Source organism: Pagrus pagrus (assembly GCF_965226575.1).
Source record: "Pagrus pagrus genome assembly, chromosome: 5".
In the NCBI taxonomy this organism is placed as follows: domain Eukaryota; kingdom Metazoa; phylum Chordata; class Actinopteri; order Spariformes; family Sparidae; genus Pagrus; species Pagrus pagrus.
In genome coordinates this window covers 31,697,525-31,713,426 of record NC_140189.1, presented here as the reverse complement: position 1 = coordinate 31,713,426, position 15,902 = coordinate 31,697,525, and the positions used below count along the sequence as shown (strand labels likewise).

Sequence of the window (15,902 nt, the reverse complement as noted above, 5' to 3'; positions counted from 1 at the left end):
TTGCCCATTTTGAATCTCTAATTGCAAGGACTTATGACTATCAAGGGGAGTTGAATGATGTTTTTTTGTACATTTTACATTTACAAGCTTTTTGATTCGTCTTAATTTGTTTGTATCTACTTCTGTGTGCCCAGACTTCAATTGCTCTGTTACATGTCCTTCACTGATTTATTATAATAATTTGTTTTGTGTTGCATTATGTCTTTTTTATGCATTGGAGCAGTTCATGAAAAGATTCATTAGACGAGACATAACTAAAAAACTAGCAGATTGAAATGGCCGGGTAGCAAATGTGAGATCCAGTCTTTCGGCTGCCACTAGAGCTTTGCAAATAAACATAACATTTTAGAAAATCATGGATGTATGACTGTAGAGTAAGAGAATGGAAGTGGAAGTCACTCTGGACTGTGGGCAGTGTCGTGACCAGCTGACTATTGTTCATCAAAAACGTTCCTACAGAGCAAAACAACGGTCATTTTCAGCTGCACACCACCCACTTCTCAGTGAGGTAACTAACTCCTTCTCTCTCAATAACATTATCAGATTCCCTATCAGCATTGGGATGAAATCAAAAATATGCCATCATTTTGTCGGTCATCTCTCCCTACACTACACTTCAAACGTCCATCATCCAAATAAGTTTGATCAAAGAAGCAAAGCCAAATTTCCAGAAATGCTAGACATTTCCAAATTCGTTTTGTTCAATAGTTCGGCGTTTAGGCATTCGGTCCAATAAAAATTGTTCGCCTGGCACAAGCTTACAGGTTCCTGTGGGAGTATGCGACCAACTGAATACGGTCACAGGGAAACATCGGAAGCGGAGTTTTATAGATGTATTCAGCTCACAGATGCTTGATCACATGGGGACCTTGAGAATCTGGCAGCCAGGTCGATGTTTTGAGCTTTTTGAAACGTTCTTCAGGGCGATCCTGAGCAGTTTTTCTGTTGTGTCAGAGCACATTGTCCTGCTGGGGCATCCACTGCCATCGGGGGAATGGCGTTGCCGTTTGGGTGTGTTACTTGGTCTTTAGCAGTGTTTGAGTGGGTGGTGCTCATTAAGTGGCACCCAAATGAATGCCAAGGACCAAAGGTTTCCCAGCATTGTAACGAAATGATCAATGTTATTAACTTCAATTCCTTTGAATGTTGTGGCTGATCAGTGTAAATGGAATTCAGACATCATTAACTTGATAACTCTTAGTTGTATTTTTTCCACTGTGACGTTTCAAAATGTCTTCTCTGAAAAAGGCCCTTTATCCACTGAGCAATCAACTCCAACCATCAGACAGCCAGAAAGGCTTTAACTGATCTTCTCCGTGTACAGGAAGTTGTAAATGATCAAAAGACTGATTGGACCTCTTCATCACTTCCACCTCATCAATACTTTGCAATGCACAGGCCAAAATCTCCCTAATTTATCTGGAGCAGCTTTATTACTATCTCCTTTTCTACCCTAAAAGGCTTGTTAATGGCATACAGACTTGAAAATGAGGGCGCCTTTTAGAAAAAGAGGGTGTTGCATTCTGGCATTTTCCTAAAGATCAAATAAAGACCTTTGAATTATGATGAATTATCACCGAGATGTCTGCTTCAACCACAAGTATCTCAGGAATCTTTGAAACGTCTGATAAAAAGGGCCGTCTCTCGTTTGTGTGATCTTTCATGGAGTCATTACCGGGTGCAGAACAGTGCTGATGAGGTGCTTCTTCTTTTTGCTTTTTAAAACTTATTCCCTTTTTTCCCCCCACCTTGTCTCACTCCTGCGGCCTTCATTAAGGAGAAGAAGCGGTCATGTAGCACATCTGCCTGTTTGTGATCTTTTTATAGTAAACAGGTCAACCAGGGGAGGTGATGTGAAGATATTGTGAAGTCTGTTTTAGATGTAAATGTGCCCAAAAAAATCTTTCTGACCTGATTATGGCTGATCAAGTCAGACAGTCTATTTGTGGCCTGATGCAGATGTGTAGTTCTTTGCTTTCCTGTATTATTTGATTATTTATAGTGTGGAAATATAGTAGATTATTTCTGGTATGCATCTATATAACACATGTTTTTATTGAACAGTATGTCTGTCTGAGCACAATGTAAGAGGTTTGTGTGCCAGTGTTTAAATCAACTTTGAACTACATGTTTGCTGATCAAATACATTAACCGTGCTGTACATTCAGACAAATGTATTGCAATACACAAGTCAAAGCACTGAAACATCATTAAATTTTACCTTGAACTCAAACAAAAATGGGACTGACTCTTATTCGCGAACAGTAATGCAAGCCCGAGCAGCAGAGCTTTTAGTTTATTGTATTTGACATAATGAGAAGAACATAAAATCTCAAGAGCAGAAAACCACAACCGACCACAAAAATGTCAAGGCTTCCACAGTAAAAACCCTGAGACTTATTTCTGTCCCAACATAATAAATGCACTTAAAAATAAATGAGTGAGTCTTCCTGCCATGACAAAAGTGTTTAATTTCTTTAAAATTGGACAACAATGTCTCTCTGAACAGCAAAACTGCCTTAAAGCCTCAGGTTCAGACCTGAGAATTAAACAAAAAAAATCTAATTTCTTCTCAATCAATCAATTTAAGAGTTTGCCTATAATATTCCTACATAGTGTTGCTTTAATTATCCACCTTAATGCATGCACACTGGCTTGCCTCTCCTTTCTGTTTCTCTACCAGCGACGTTATTTGCGTTCTCAGTAAGCAGCATGTTTTATAATGTTGACCAATAAACACAACTCGTGTTTAGGGTTCATCACAGCAGGTGAGCCACGTGTGGAGGAAGCTTGTTAATTATGAAGCCGATCAAAGGACATCGCAAGAACCAGGTGGACGTACAAGTCTGTACAAAACGGCAGCATAAATAGGTCTTTATTACTGTATGTATGAGAGGAAACATCACAGGAGGGATGTAATACCAGGGAGCCTCTGTCTACAGAGCATGTGTGATTGACAGTAGACTGGAGGGGATGAGCGAGGGCAGATTGTCACCTGTATTGATTGCAGATGGCGTCATTCTCACAGACGGATTAAACAAACACAAAAAAGGATCCTATAAAATGCTTAAATGGGTCCCCAAATATACTTTGACTCTGGGCAGCTTGCCCAGGTAAAGTGTATTTGTGGAAAGTGCAGTTGGTTTTTCTGTCTTCTGTTTACTTTGCAAATTTGTTTGTGAATTTGCATTTAAAGTACAACATCGACTGGGTCCTGCATTATGATTGTATCTTGTACAGTATGTGCGCAGCGAGGAGCAACATTTCTTGCTCTCTTTATCAGTCTTGCCTCTTTTCAGTGTAGCCGACATCAGGACTGCTTCCTTCGACGAGTAATTTAGACATCAATTACCATGGCAACGGTAAAAGCTTTGAGGCACTGTAGGGCGGCTGTCGCTCAGGAGGTAGAGTGGGTCATCTAGTAATCGGAAGGTCGCTTGTTTGAATCCCCCAGCTCCCCCAGCTGCATGTCGAAGTATCCTTGAGTAAGATGCTGAACCCTAAATTGCTCCTGATGAGCAGTTGAATGCGGGAAGTGTTGAAAAGTGCTTTGAGCTGTCAGTAGACTGGAACTATAGAAATGCAAGTCCGTCCGTCCATTCACTTGGGTCAGTGACTGATATAGAGAAAAGCTGGGGCACGAAGTTTCCCAGTCTAGTGTGCTGCATGCATTGTACTGTACTCGAGGGAGCCCAACAGCAAATATTTGGCATGTGGCTCTAAAACAAGGTTAATCCAAACCATGGTCTGCACTCAGGGTAGCAGAAGTGTACAGGGTTATGAATGTAATGGAGCTTAATATGTTTAAAGGTCACAGATTTATAAATGTGAGAAGCAGGTAAAGTCTAAAATCAAGCTCAGGTTGGTGGTAAATGGAGGAGGTTTGCCTCTCTGACTTCATGACAGCAGATGAAAATGACAGCAGGCTTTTTATAGAACTGGCTTCTTGAATAAGAAGTGGGGTGAAGGTAATTATTGGAACTGTCTCTCAGCTGTATTTCATTATTGATATTAGACTCACAACACACTGTGTACCAGGGGCAGAGGTTTAATACACAGGCAAGGCTTGTTTCCCAAAAACATTTGCAGTGAGATTTCGTGATCGCCGCTGATAAAAAGCTGTTTTTGATACTTGATCTTAGCAGGATAAAACAAAAACTACTGAAGGACTTTTACACTAAACTTGGATGGAGGATGAGTCTTGGCTCAGAGCAGACCCCGTTAACTTTTGGTGCGGTTCTGGATGAAGGGACGGATCCGCACATTCTTTCTCAGTTGCTTTGACATTGTGAGATTGCGACATTTTTGTTAATTTGTCAGGGAATAATGCATCGATCCTTTAAATTAAAATTAAACAAATCAGGCAAATTTGGGTGTCTGGTATCTGTGATTGAGTACAATTTGATGAGGATCCAAATAACAATCCGGATCTTGCAGATTTAAATTTGTTATTTGAAATTGGATTAGGTTTGATTGAATGAGATAGGACTTGGCAGAGGTATGCGCTCTACTGATTGCTTTTCTAGTTACAGGTTTATAAGCCCAATATCGGCTGGTCATGCAGCTCGAGTATGAGTTACACTATTATTAACATAAACATAATAGAGGTTAAATGAAACTTGTTATCCCAGGTGTGTGAAATGAGGTCAGCTGGGCGTTGCACCAAAGAATATTAATTCCACATTTTTGTGCACAGAAACATGTCTGGCATTGCAAAAATGTAATCTTAAGAAAACACACCTGGTGAGTCATTTCTGCAGTGATGAGGCTGACAGTTACTGGATTTAATGCAAGTTCAGTAAAATGAGAAGTTTCTGTTGACTTTTTAGTTGTTTAGCTTTATACAGACACTGACTACAACATAAAGTATCTCTGGCACCAGTTTGTCTTCCAACAAAGAGATACAAGCTTGTATGCACAAACAGATGGCGGCGTCCCAGGCGATGCACCGCAGAAGAACCGCAGCTTGTCTGCAACCTGTTTAGAGGCGTCTCTATAGGGAGAAAAATGAGTGCGTGTCATGCAATATTCTTCATGTGGAGCTGTGACACGTTTATTGTGTGTAGTCTGTAACACAACACGGCCATTTAAAAGTTTTTAAGTACAACACGTTGCAGCAGTGGAATTCAAATGGATTCATTAATCGCAGCTTTTTTCCTTCAGCTTTGAATTCATGCTCGTGTTGCAAAGTGTTCACAAAAACACATGTGCCTTATTCATGTCTTTCTTTTATTTAAAACATTTGAGTGTATGTAACGAGAGAAAAGCAGAGACAAAGGGAAGTGGTAGGGGAGGGGAGGGGTTTTGCAGGACTCCTGCATTCAAAGATAAATAATGGAAGAGGGAACGTACATTTATCGGAACAAATGAAAAACAACAGATTCTTCTTCTTCAAATACCCTGTCTTTTCATTTTATTCTGCTGGCTGCTCTACCTGAATCAAAACTATCTTAAAGTAGTCAAAAAAAAAAAAAGCAGCTGTTGACAAAACACTCTTAACTCAAGGTCGACTGATTCGCTTGTTCTGGAGCTCACAACTACACACTGCACACAAAGACAGAAGTGTACACGCTTTCCTTTCTTCAGATTTATGAAGCTGTGTGAACGCCTGATTCTTTTTCACAAATCCGAGTCATTGTGTAGACGAGCGCACGTGTACAAACTTCATTTCCACTCACACAATTATCCAGAAATAGCCCTTAACGTCCATTTGTACGTCGATACTTGAGCCCTTTCCACCACTCATTACACCTCGAAGAACGGAAAACAAGGAGTGTAGTGCAGTTCAACCGTCTGTGTTTCATCAACGGTTCAACCAGAGCAGAACATCTGTCATTACACACAACCATTACGCACGGCTGTAGCTATTTATAGCGCTGCGCCCGCTCATCAGTAATGATTATTAAATATCAGAAAGATGATCAATGATTAATCCATAAAGCTCTTAATGACACAGACTGTAGTGCGTCACAATTCATTTTGTAGTGCTCCATCTGATACAAAGAATTCATCACTTATACACATAATTTTGAATTAAGATTAAACGCACCTCTGAGGGACGTTTACTGAACACTGTGTGGCCTGAAAGGTAAGAACACAAGCAGTAAAACAACCTCAACAAAAAACTCTAAGCTTGCATCTCTCATCTTGCATTTCATGCCCACCTCATCATTTCACCCGCAGTTATCTCTGGGAAAACATGTGGGGGGTGCATGGTTTCATCCATTGTTTACACATCTGGCCCCTTGTTTCCAAGAATCAACTCGATAGAAAGAACTATCAACTTTTAAGCCAACGTGGATGTGTAGTCATAGAGATGAGAAGAATCACAGAAACTCAAGAATGAACAGTTAAGTAAGACAATTACCAAAGCAGATATTTTGTGGCAGTTATGCAGAACAGTGCAGAAATGATTATTTTCATTATTGATAAATCTGACGATTATTTGCACAATTCAGTTTTTAAAAGTCCTGACAAAGTGCTCACTTGTTTCTTTTGTCAGACCTCTAGTCCAGAACCCAAAGACCCTTCATTTACTCACCAGATCCTGACCTTTAAAAAGCAGGAACTAAAATGTTTGACATTTTATAATTGAAAACGTTGGCGATTAAGTGATGAATAGACTTGCAGCTCTGCAGAAATGCCAAAGATATGTTGGATGTTATTTAGAAACATTACAGAGTTTGTCTGTAATGAAAGAGAAAAATCATTGTACTATTTTTTTTTTTTTAACTCTAAATATCAGTATTGGCCACAAAAATTGGTAGAACTACTGATCCAAATAAGACAGCTGTCTGTGAGCAAAGTATTAAGAGAGATTTTTTGGACGGCGTGAGCATAAACCATTCTTTAAGCATTCTCCATTCTGTCAATCTCTATTTCTTGCTTTTATTCATTTCGTATTTTCGAGCAAAGCCTGAACTGAAATTTATCATTTCACAAAAAAACCCTCAAGTATCAAAATTCAAAAGAATGACTTCAAAGCTAAACTTCAGCACCAACAATGAAAGTGACTCATTGTCCAGAAAGTGCTGTTTTCAAACATTTTGTTGGAAGCTTTTCAGTTGCTGTCATCAACTCGTCCGTGATGTAATTCTCTGCCAGAACTATTGTTTGTATGCAAAGACTGCTGGGCCTTCGCTCACTGTGACTCAGACAATAGCTTGTTGTTCACCGTGTTGCACCGCAAATGTCAGCACTGTGTAACTCTTTGTGTAATACGTCCTCCTCTATTCACCAGGTAAGATTTCTCACCCATAAACCACCAACACAGTTCAAAGTTCCCGCTTGTGGTCGGACCCTGAAGAGAAATGACGCTCTTATGAAATGAGACGTTTTTTCCATTCATGAATGAAAGTGTATTTTTTTTCTCAGTCAAAGCAAAACCACGACATGAGATTTTTTATCTGCAGACATAATATTTTTAGAGCCAACAGGAAATTTGGGGCCAACTGTGATTCAAAAGATTCAAAGACCAAATATTTTGGTCTTGAATTGACTGTTGTTTCTGTCTTTTTATTATGCACGCTCGAGTCTAAACACGGAGCAAGCTGAGGATCCGTTGAGTACACAGTTTGAAGCTCAGTCATCTGGTTACATGTAATGATCGCCAAATGAAACAAGTTCAAGGGATTTTTGGGGATTAAGCAATTTGTGAGGACTAGATTCTTTTCATCTTGGGGATCAGACGAGCTGTAACTCTTGAGCTGTCTCACATCATTTTGGAGGAATATTTTCCCTCAGTACAGCAACAAAAGACAGTCGAACCATAATCAGTATACACCTGAATGCTGCGGTGCGTCTCCAACAATCTTTTCAGGGTCCGTACAGTCAGATGCAGAGGATTAAGTCGGACAACTCAGTCTTTTTTAGGGATGACAGCAAACACTGTGTAAATAACAATTAAGAAGTGGTCTTTGATATCCTATGAAATAAACAGCGTGTCATAAACTCTCCACATGAAAGAAGCTTTCGTGTGCTGCGTGACTTATGTCTGAAATTTGCAGCAAACAATCACAAAGCTCTGAGCCGTGACGCTGTTCATGGCAGGTTCATTCTCTGGGCCAGTTTACTCTTTAGATCTCTTTCGAGAGATGTCATATTCCTACAGACAGCGGGCAATTATTCCTGTGCCGTAAAAGTTTATAGTCTAATGTCCTTAATCACAGAGACGAGCGGTGCAGCCTCGTAAAGACGCAGCGTGCCCCTCCTGTGCATAAAAGGAGCTGTTTTATATCAACATCCACAATAAATACACATATTATCACTCCCAAGTAATATTTATGAAACGACCAGATTTAAAGCCCCCATCGTTCATCCGTGACGAGCCCACGATGTGAACGAGGCGATGGTCCGGCACAGATACATATATCAGCTAATGAAGACGTATTATTCACATGGATAGTGCTGGTGTCTGAGCAGTGAGAGCCTCCCCGCTGTGAGGAAAATGACTCCCTCCTGTTTGTGTAGCCACATCTATCTAAAACACTGCCATATCAAATGATCTATCTTCTAAAGTGAGGGAATGGCTGCCGCTGCAGACAACACTGAATTGCTCTGCAGTTACCTCGTGGCTTGTTTCCCCCTGCTCGCCCCTTGTTTTTGTGATTTCATGCATCTTTGTGAACAACAGGTGTTGAGTACAACTCGGCAGCTAGCTCAGCGTTCTCATGCGTTTCCTGTTGTTTATTCACAAACACATTATGATCATTTCTTACAATGGAAACAGTATGAAAAACGTCCCCTGTTTTGAAATTACAGTCATGGTTGTTTGTATAAAATGAATTCAATGTTTCAGGCCACTTTTCCTGGTATCCACTTGCATCTCTTTCTTGTAAACCCATTAAAGGTCTGTGCTTTATTTCTAGGGCCCGGGGATATGGCTGGAATATAAATCCAAGTGAACTTTGACTTGGATTAAGGGACGTACCAATCAAGTTTTATCGGCCCCTATCCTGATCCGCTGGGATGCTGGAAGTCAGGCGCAGGTGGGGGTGCTGAGGTCAGTCTATACATAAGGACGTCATAGTAAATGATGCGCAGCGTTCATGTTTCTTTTATTGATTTGACAGACCAGGACAACTTTTATCTAATAGTTATTAACAACAGTTTGAACATTTTTTTTGCAAACAGCCACAACTATGCAGTCAACAACTGCAAGGACATGAAGAGAGAGAGAAATTCCCCAGACTCCCTTTTAAAATCACTCGAATTTGTGAGTTGTTGACTGAGAAGAAACTTTATAAAAGTCTGTCTATGACAAATTGCGGATACTTGTATTTTCAAAATGGGCGACCCGACCCTAAAAACATTGCTCCAAAGCATCGGTCGTGGTCAAAAACTCCACAAGGTTCGTATATCTTTCAACTCAACACGGATGAGAAGTCCCATGCGGTGTGGATGAAGTCCAAACAGCTACTGAGTTCATGTGATGACAGATCAATCTCCATGACAACTGAGCTGACTCCATCTGCTGATGGACGTGAAGCTTGAGTTTTGTCATGTTGAGGACGACTCTGTGTTTCTGTTAGTTAGGGTCAGACAAAACTTTTCACACATACAGTTCAACAGAAATGTCAATACCTTGTGTGATTTCAGGTGTATTAAGCTTAAAATCAGTTTCGTCTGCCTTTTCTTTAGAGAATTCAGGGTTTTCCACTAAAAAAAGACTTTTTGAGATATTTTTGATACCACTTTGGAATTCAGTTTAAGACCTCTGGTTTTGGGTTGCCAGGTACCACGACACATATCCCACACAGAGACAACACAACTCTATTTCTGTTACTATGAAATTGGGAGATTAATGGGAGAAATAACCAATCGGAGGAGATTCAAGCAAAAAACAGTAATGTTGGGAGGTATGTAGGGGTGTGAATCTTTGTTCAATCTCACTATTCGATTTGATTCTGATTCTCGGGTGTCCAATTCAGTACAGAATCAATTTTCAATTCAAAAAGGAGGCACTATTTTCAGTCTCTTGCTCCGGTGTACTGTGTGCTAAAACATTCACGGGTGTCCTTAATCTGTTGAAATACAATATGAATGATCTGCAGCCTTTTCATTTTAAAAGTCAACAGCTCTAAATAATGAATTGATACATTTAAAAGCACGCATGCCTGTATGTGGACGCCAAAAATGAACTTCAAGGTTTAATAAATCCTTCATAATACGACACCACAGTGAAATGTCACTATGTGGATCTCAGCTGGGCAGCTCTGATAGAAGAGCTGCTTCTCTCTCTCTGCTAAAACACTCCCCACTGTGCAATTATGCACCATTTCAGCCTTGGATGAGGCTCAGTCTTAAATTAGCAACTAATGTCTCGCAGTTTCCCACATAAGCCGGCGCTATAATGGCACGCAAAGCTTTGTTGTAAACGAGCAGGAAAATACCTGAGGCAACAACAAGAGAGCTAATTTGTTAATTTTTTCGCCCCGTTGCCCGCAGAGTGCAGCACGAAGCGAAAGCACGTGCCATTTTATCCGCACTGCCAAATGAGTTCACCTCTCGTCATCTCGACTGCTGGTCTGAAAGCTGTAAAAGATTCCACAGGTGCAGCACATGTTGAGTGTGGAGTAGTTAAAAGTGTTTGCCTAGACTTGCTAAAAACTGCAATTTGCACACAACCCTCTATTTTGTTGTTGTTTTGATCTGGAGCGGCGCTCAGATCTGGAAATGCATTTCTGCCTCCTGTTATTCTGTGAGCTGTTATAGTCAGATTCAGTCTGTAATACTGTGAAAATGACTGTGCTTGGATTTTCTCAAAGAAAGACGGATTTAATGGCCAAAACAGGGCTGATGATTGAAGATGATGGCGATAGCGTTGATGATAATAATAGTGAGGGCGACGATGAGGGTGATTACTGACTGTGTTGTTGGATGAGGAGAAAAGCAACTGTTGACAGTTCGGAGTGAGCCGTCAGCAAAATTGAGTAAAGCTGATTTGATGCCCGTGGACAAACCCTGAGCCCCGACACTGTCGCCTCTCGCAGACAAAAAACTGGGGCGAGGATAAAAGGAAAAATAACTCAGATGAAAAGGAGTGGATTGAGGAAGAGATCACAAAGACTAAGAGTTTTGAAGACGAGATAAAAAAAAGATGACAGAAACACAGACGCGCTGAGAAGCTGAGCCACTCAGCCGCACACCACTGTGAAAACCACCGCTCGGCCAAAAATCCTCCCTTTTGATCCCATTCCACATATATCATCTGTCTATGAAACGATACTCGCCAGGCGTCCAACCTCCACCCACCCCCCCACACCCTCCCTTGAGACAACTTTTCCCAAATCCCTGGATGCTGGGGGTAAAGGCTTGCACACCCCCCTCTGTCTGAGCTGTGATTATTTGGCTGGGGCTGTGCCATATCAAACCTCGGCCAGCTAAAGATTCCCCAGAGGAGAAAGCAGAGGGAGAGAGATCTGCACCACCACCCACCTGTGCAGGGCAAAGATAGGAACGAGGCAAATGGCACCCCACTGCATGCTGCCATCTGCTAGTGGACACCCCTCAAAGACACCATCACAGGGTTTTTTTTTTTTTTTACTCCATAAACTGCAGTGACTCAACCTCAAACTGAGAAAAGTGAGTTTTTTCCCCAAGACCAATCCCACTTCTGCAGCCTGCTCTAATCTCTCAGATGAGGTGAACGGCCTCGCCTTATAGGGGACATATATGGGCCGTTTGAAGAGGGGCGGGTTGTCATGCTCTGTGTCTGTGTGTGTGTGTGTGTGTGTCGGGGCTGATGAGGTCTGAACAAGGTCCTGAGGATTGCAAGATCAGGAGTTTTAACAGAATCGGCTTAGAAGTGTAGAGTGGCTCACAGGTTTACCTGTTATTTCTCGTGTCCGTACACTTTGATACACTTAAAGACTGTAAACTCTCAGGAATCCTTAAACTGTGAAGCAATGTGGAAAATGTGTTCTTCATCCCCTTTATGTTAGTTATTTGAATATTTGGGCTTAAATTTCTTAATAACTTTAACAAACATTCAATAACATATTCAAACTAGGCCGAGTCTGCTCCACTCTGGGTCAGCCGGTGTGGACATTCACTCTGAAGGATTTTGACTTTTGAGCGGGAGAAATAAAACGAGCAAACTGCAATCTGCACTGCGCTGGGAGTGAGATTGCCATTGGCAATTACTTAAAGATACTGGCAACCAATTCTTGGCCTTTGGTTGCCATCACGTGTTAACATGTAACAAATAGAGACAGTAAACAGAGACTCACTGGATTCATGTTTGACGGATCTGCGAAGAAACATGAAAACAGCTGCACCACTGGTGTTTTCATGTAGACCTACCAGGAACTGAGGGTGGACTGAACATTTAAGATTCAAATTCTGCAAAGATAAAACAACTTTTCTTTATTACGCTGACACAAATCTGCATTGTAAATTAATTACTCCAAATATAAGGTGACTGAAAACGGCAACCATATTTTCAGTTGCAGCAATCAAACCAGTGATCTTATGGCTCAGTGTGTTGTCTCTCTTATCATCTCAGTCGGTACGTGTTCCTTCACGTTCACAGAGGGAAAAAAAACCTGTGATAAGTTGGTGAAGCTGTCCTCTGGGCGGTTTGTCCTGTCTTTAAAGGTTTAAGCTCTGTCCCCTCAGCTTAAATCTAAAAATCTGGAGCCTTACAATCTGTTTTTTTATTTTTCTGCTAAGTGTTTTATGGACGATGACATGAATTCATGTCACTTGATAATTAAGATCACATAACTTATGCTCCATTCAAATCTAAATCTGCAGTAATTACCTGATTTTTACTGCAAAACAAACTATATCTTATATTCAGCTCCCGTGCATCAATATTAATTGAGCCACAGAGGTTTATTAACACAGCAGTGTTGACAAAATTAGTGCAGAATCTTTTCATTTATTCTGCTTATTTGATCATTCAGTCAAAGAAAATTTGAAAGTTGACATATTCAGTGTCGATCGACTTATCTGTTAATTGTTTCAGCTGTAGTCAAATTTAGAAAAGTCCATCATCAAGTTGATGCATGTGTGATGTTGTAAGGCTGCTGCTTTAACTGAGCAATAATGGGGTGATTTTACACCACTAATTATATAAATCAGCATATTTGTATTTCTGTTCAATCGAGTGGGTGAAATCGGCAGTGGGGTGAGATGTTCTGTCACTTTTTTTCCCGCAGCAGTTTTTCCTCGTTCAACAGTGACATTCTTCTAAAATAATGAGGCCTTGAAAAACATTTTCAACGTTTCCTTTAAGAGAAAAAGCGAAGTCGTCTCACCCTGCACTGACAGATTTTGTCACTTGTTAATAAAGGTGTGATTTTGTGGCTAGGATAAGAAACTTGTTAATTATAAGCAATATGACCGACATGAGCTCGTGAACCACGGGATGAACAATGTGATGAATATCACCATGTGAGAAGCTGTTAGCCTGAAGCTGCCATGTATGAGCTTAATGTGTCTCACACCTGCCGCTATGACAGCACGGCTGCAGTGAATTACTTTGTGTAAATCATTCTATCCAGGAGCATCAAAACATAACAGCAATATCTATTTATTTTTTGGCCAGACTTTATTCTGCTGTGTCTTGTCAAATCACAGCAGCAGTGAGATTTCTGTGTCAAAGCGTTGTCTGCCAGGCACTTGAAAAAAATAATCAATTTTGACACAGAAAAGGGAATAAAGAGAAAAACCTGACAGCATTTCCGACGGATATATCAGCAACACGTTGGCAGAAAAGGGTAAACGTTGATGCAGCCAGGAATCACAGGCAGTTATCTCACCCCCCCGCGTGTCCAAGGCAATTCACTCTGTGGTAACAGTCTGTGCTTAACCTCACCGGGTGATTGAGCGCTTCTCATTCAGAGCACTTGAAGCGGCCTCGTGGTGCGGGGGGGGGGGATCAATACCGGGAGCGTTACATCTAATCACGCGCTGATTACTTTCTTAACATTGATTGCAATTGGCTAGGATGTCATTTTGTTTTTCTAAGCCGTGTTCGGTTTGCATAGATTTAAATGATCACCCGACCGAAACTGACCTTTTATTTTCCGAAAGCTCCATCACTGTAACGGAGACAAATCGCAGGCGATGTCACAGCCCACAGCTACTTGTTTTATTAAAATGAACATGATTAGTTGAGCGCTTTTGCCAACTGCTTAGTTTAAATCTTGTTACACCTGTGTGCTGAGCGGCATCCTAATCTTGATTTTCTTTCATGTTGCAGCGCTGCACTTCATGCAGCACTCACTGTGGGGGATCTGTACAAAACAACATGTCTGTATTGTGACATACTTTTGCAGCTTTGTTTTCTTTTAATTTACTGACTGTGAACGAGGAGAGGTTGAGGGCATGTCAGTACATTCCTCTGTGGTGTAGTAATCACAAACTCTGCAGCTCACAGCTCCGAATCTCTAGAGAAAGGAATGTGATGTAAGCCAACTTTCAGTATCACAACGCCCCTGTTCGTCATAAATTAGACGTCACATGCTGTTACAGCCCGTTGTCCCCGAAGTCAAATGTGACACACACACAGACGCACCCACATACATCATGCATACATGCATTAAAGAGGTATTACATCATAATGCCTCAGCCCTGAAAGAGACGGACATCCCCAGTGGCCTGACTGGTGATTACTAGCACAGTTATAGTGTTTGACTCACCAGATGCACAAATAAACAACCACTTCTTCCTTACAATAAGAGCGTAAGGGTGGGGATTGGGGATTGGAGTTGTACACCCACAGGCTTATCGATACCATTAATCAATGGAGGCATGTTTTTTCTGACAGCTGCGCATTGCAAAACAATGATATCAAACTCAAGTCTACACGACTGGAGAAAAAAAGAGGGATGACAGCAGTTCTTGTTGTGATGTCAGTAAATTGATCATTTCAAGAAAGAGTGGAAACATGATGGATGATGACATCGTTGTTTACGAATTTGAGGCAGTGTGTCCCCTCGGTGTTGTCGTGAGGCAGCAGTTGCGTATCAGCTCACCACTGTAGCCGCCGGTGTTTCCCACCATTGCTCTGACATGAATCTCCAACTGTCTCACCCTGCAGAGGAAACTAACTCCCGTTACCACCGACATACTGTGCCAGGTTTAAAAGTGTCCTTGTCTCTGCACCACATGTCCGTAACTTAGTTTTGTTCAGCCTCATATGCATAAAACAACGTTGGCCGACTAGCCGAAGAAGCTAAGCTAAGAAAACTGTGTGTAAAAACGGCAGGAAAAGAAACACTGCTGCCACAAATTTAACCGAGTGTCTCTGGTTCTCCTAACTGAGCTGGTTTAATAAGAAAATAATAAACATGACATGGAGACGTGATGTTAGTGCTTTTCATTTAGTCTCCCCACATATCACAAATAACAAGAACTCTTTCCCTACGGCAACTCTGAGGGGACACTCCTCTTAATTGTGCTCTCTGGTGGGGAGCTTTTTCATCGTGACATCATGAATCATGATGTTAGGATGGTCAGGGATGAGTAGTAGATAGACGATGGCATCGACCCTACACTCTTTGACAAAAAACATCTAAATGAAAACAAATGCTGTGAAGTGAGACGTCTGCACGGAGCCCAAAGGATATTAAAAGATAACACCCACCCCAGTCACAGTCTGTTCACCCTGCTGCCACCTGGAAATAGATACAGAATAATACGCTGCCATACCACCAGACTACAGAGCAGCTCTTTCCCCAGGCTGTGAGACTCCAGCCACATTCACTCCACAACAAGTGTGTTGTTGTTTTGTATTACAGACCGATGCTACAGCTAGCTCCAGGGCTACAGCCAGCTGGACCAAAATTGATCAGGGCTCAATAAGGAGAATCAATAATGAATTGGTATCAATAACATTTACATGAATCCTGGAATCCCAGTCTCATCCTGGAATTGATAATATTGTGAATGAG

At 41.3% G+C, this 15,902-nt stretch overlaps 1 protein-coding gene across 2 annotated transcripts in view; it reads left to right on the top strand.

The window, feature by feature from the left end:
* The window catches only part of hs3st1 (heparan sulfate (glucosamine) 3-O-sulfotransferase 1), a 67,565-nt gene that overhangs the window by 26,518 nt on the left and 25,145 nt on the right, over positions 1-15,902 (top strand). Inside the window, exons 2-3 of one of the 2 annotated variants that reach the window (XR_014622678.1) lie at positions 8,868-9,001; positions 9,133-9,217. The exons of the other annotated variant lie outside the window; for it this stretch is intronic. The gene's annotated coding sequence lies outside the window, so the exon portion shown is untranslated. Of the gene's footprint in view, positions 1-8,867; positions 9,002-9,132; positions 9,218-15,902 lie in introns of those variants that run through there. 2 annotated transcript variants of the gene reach the window in all.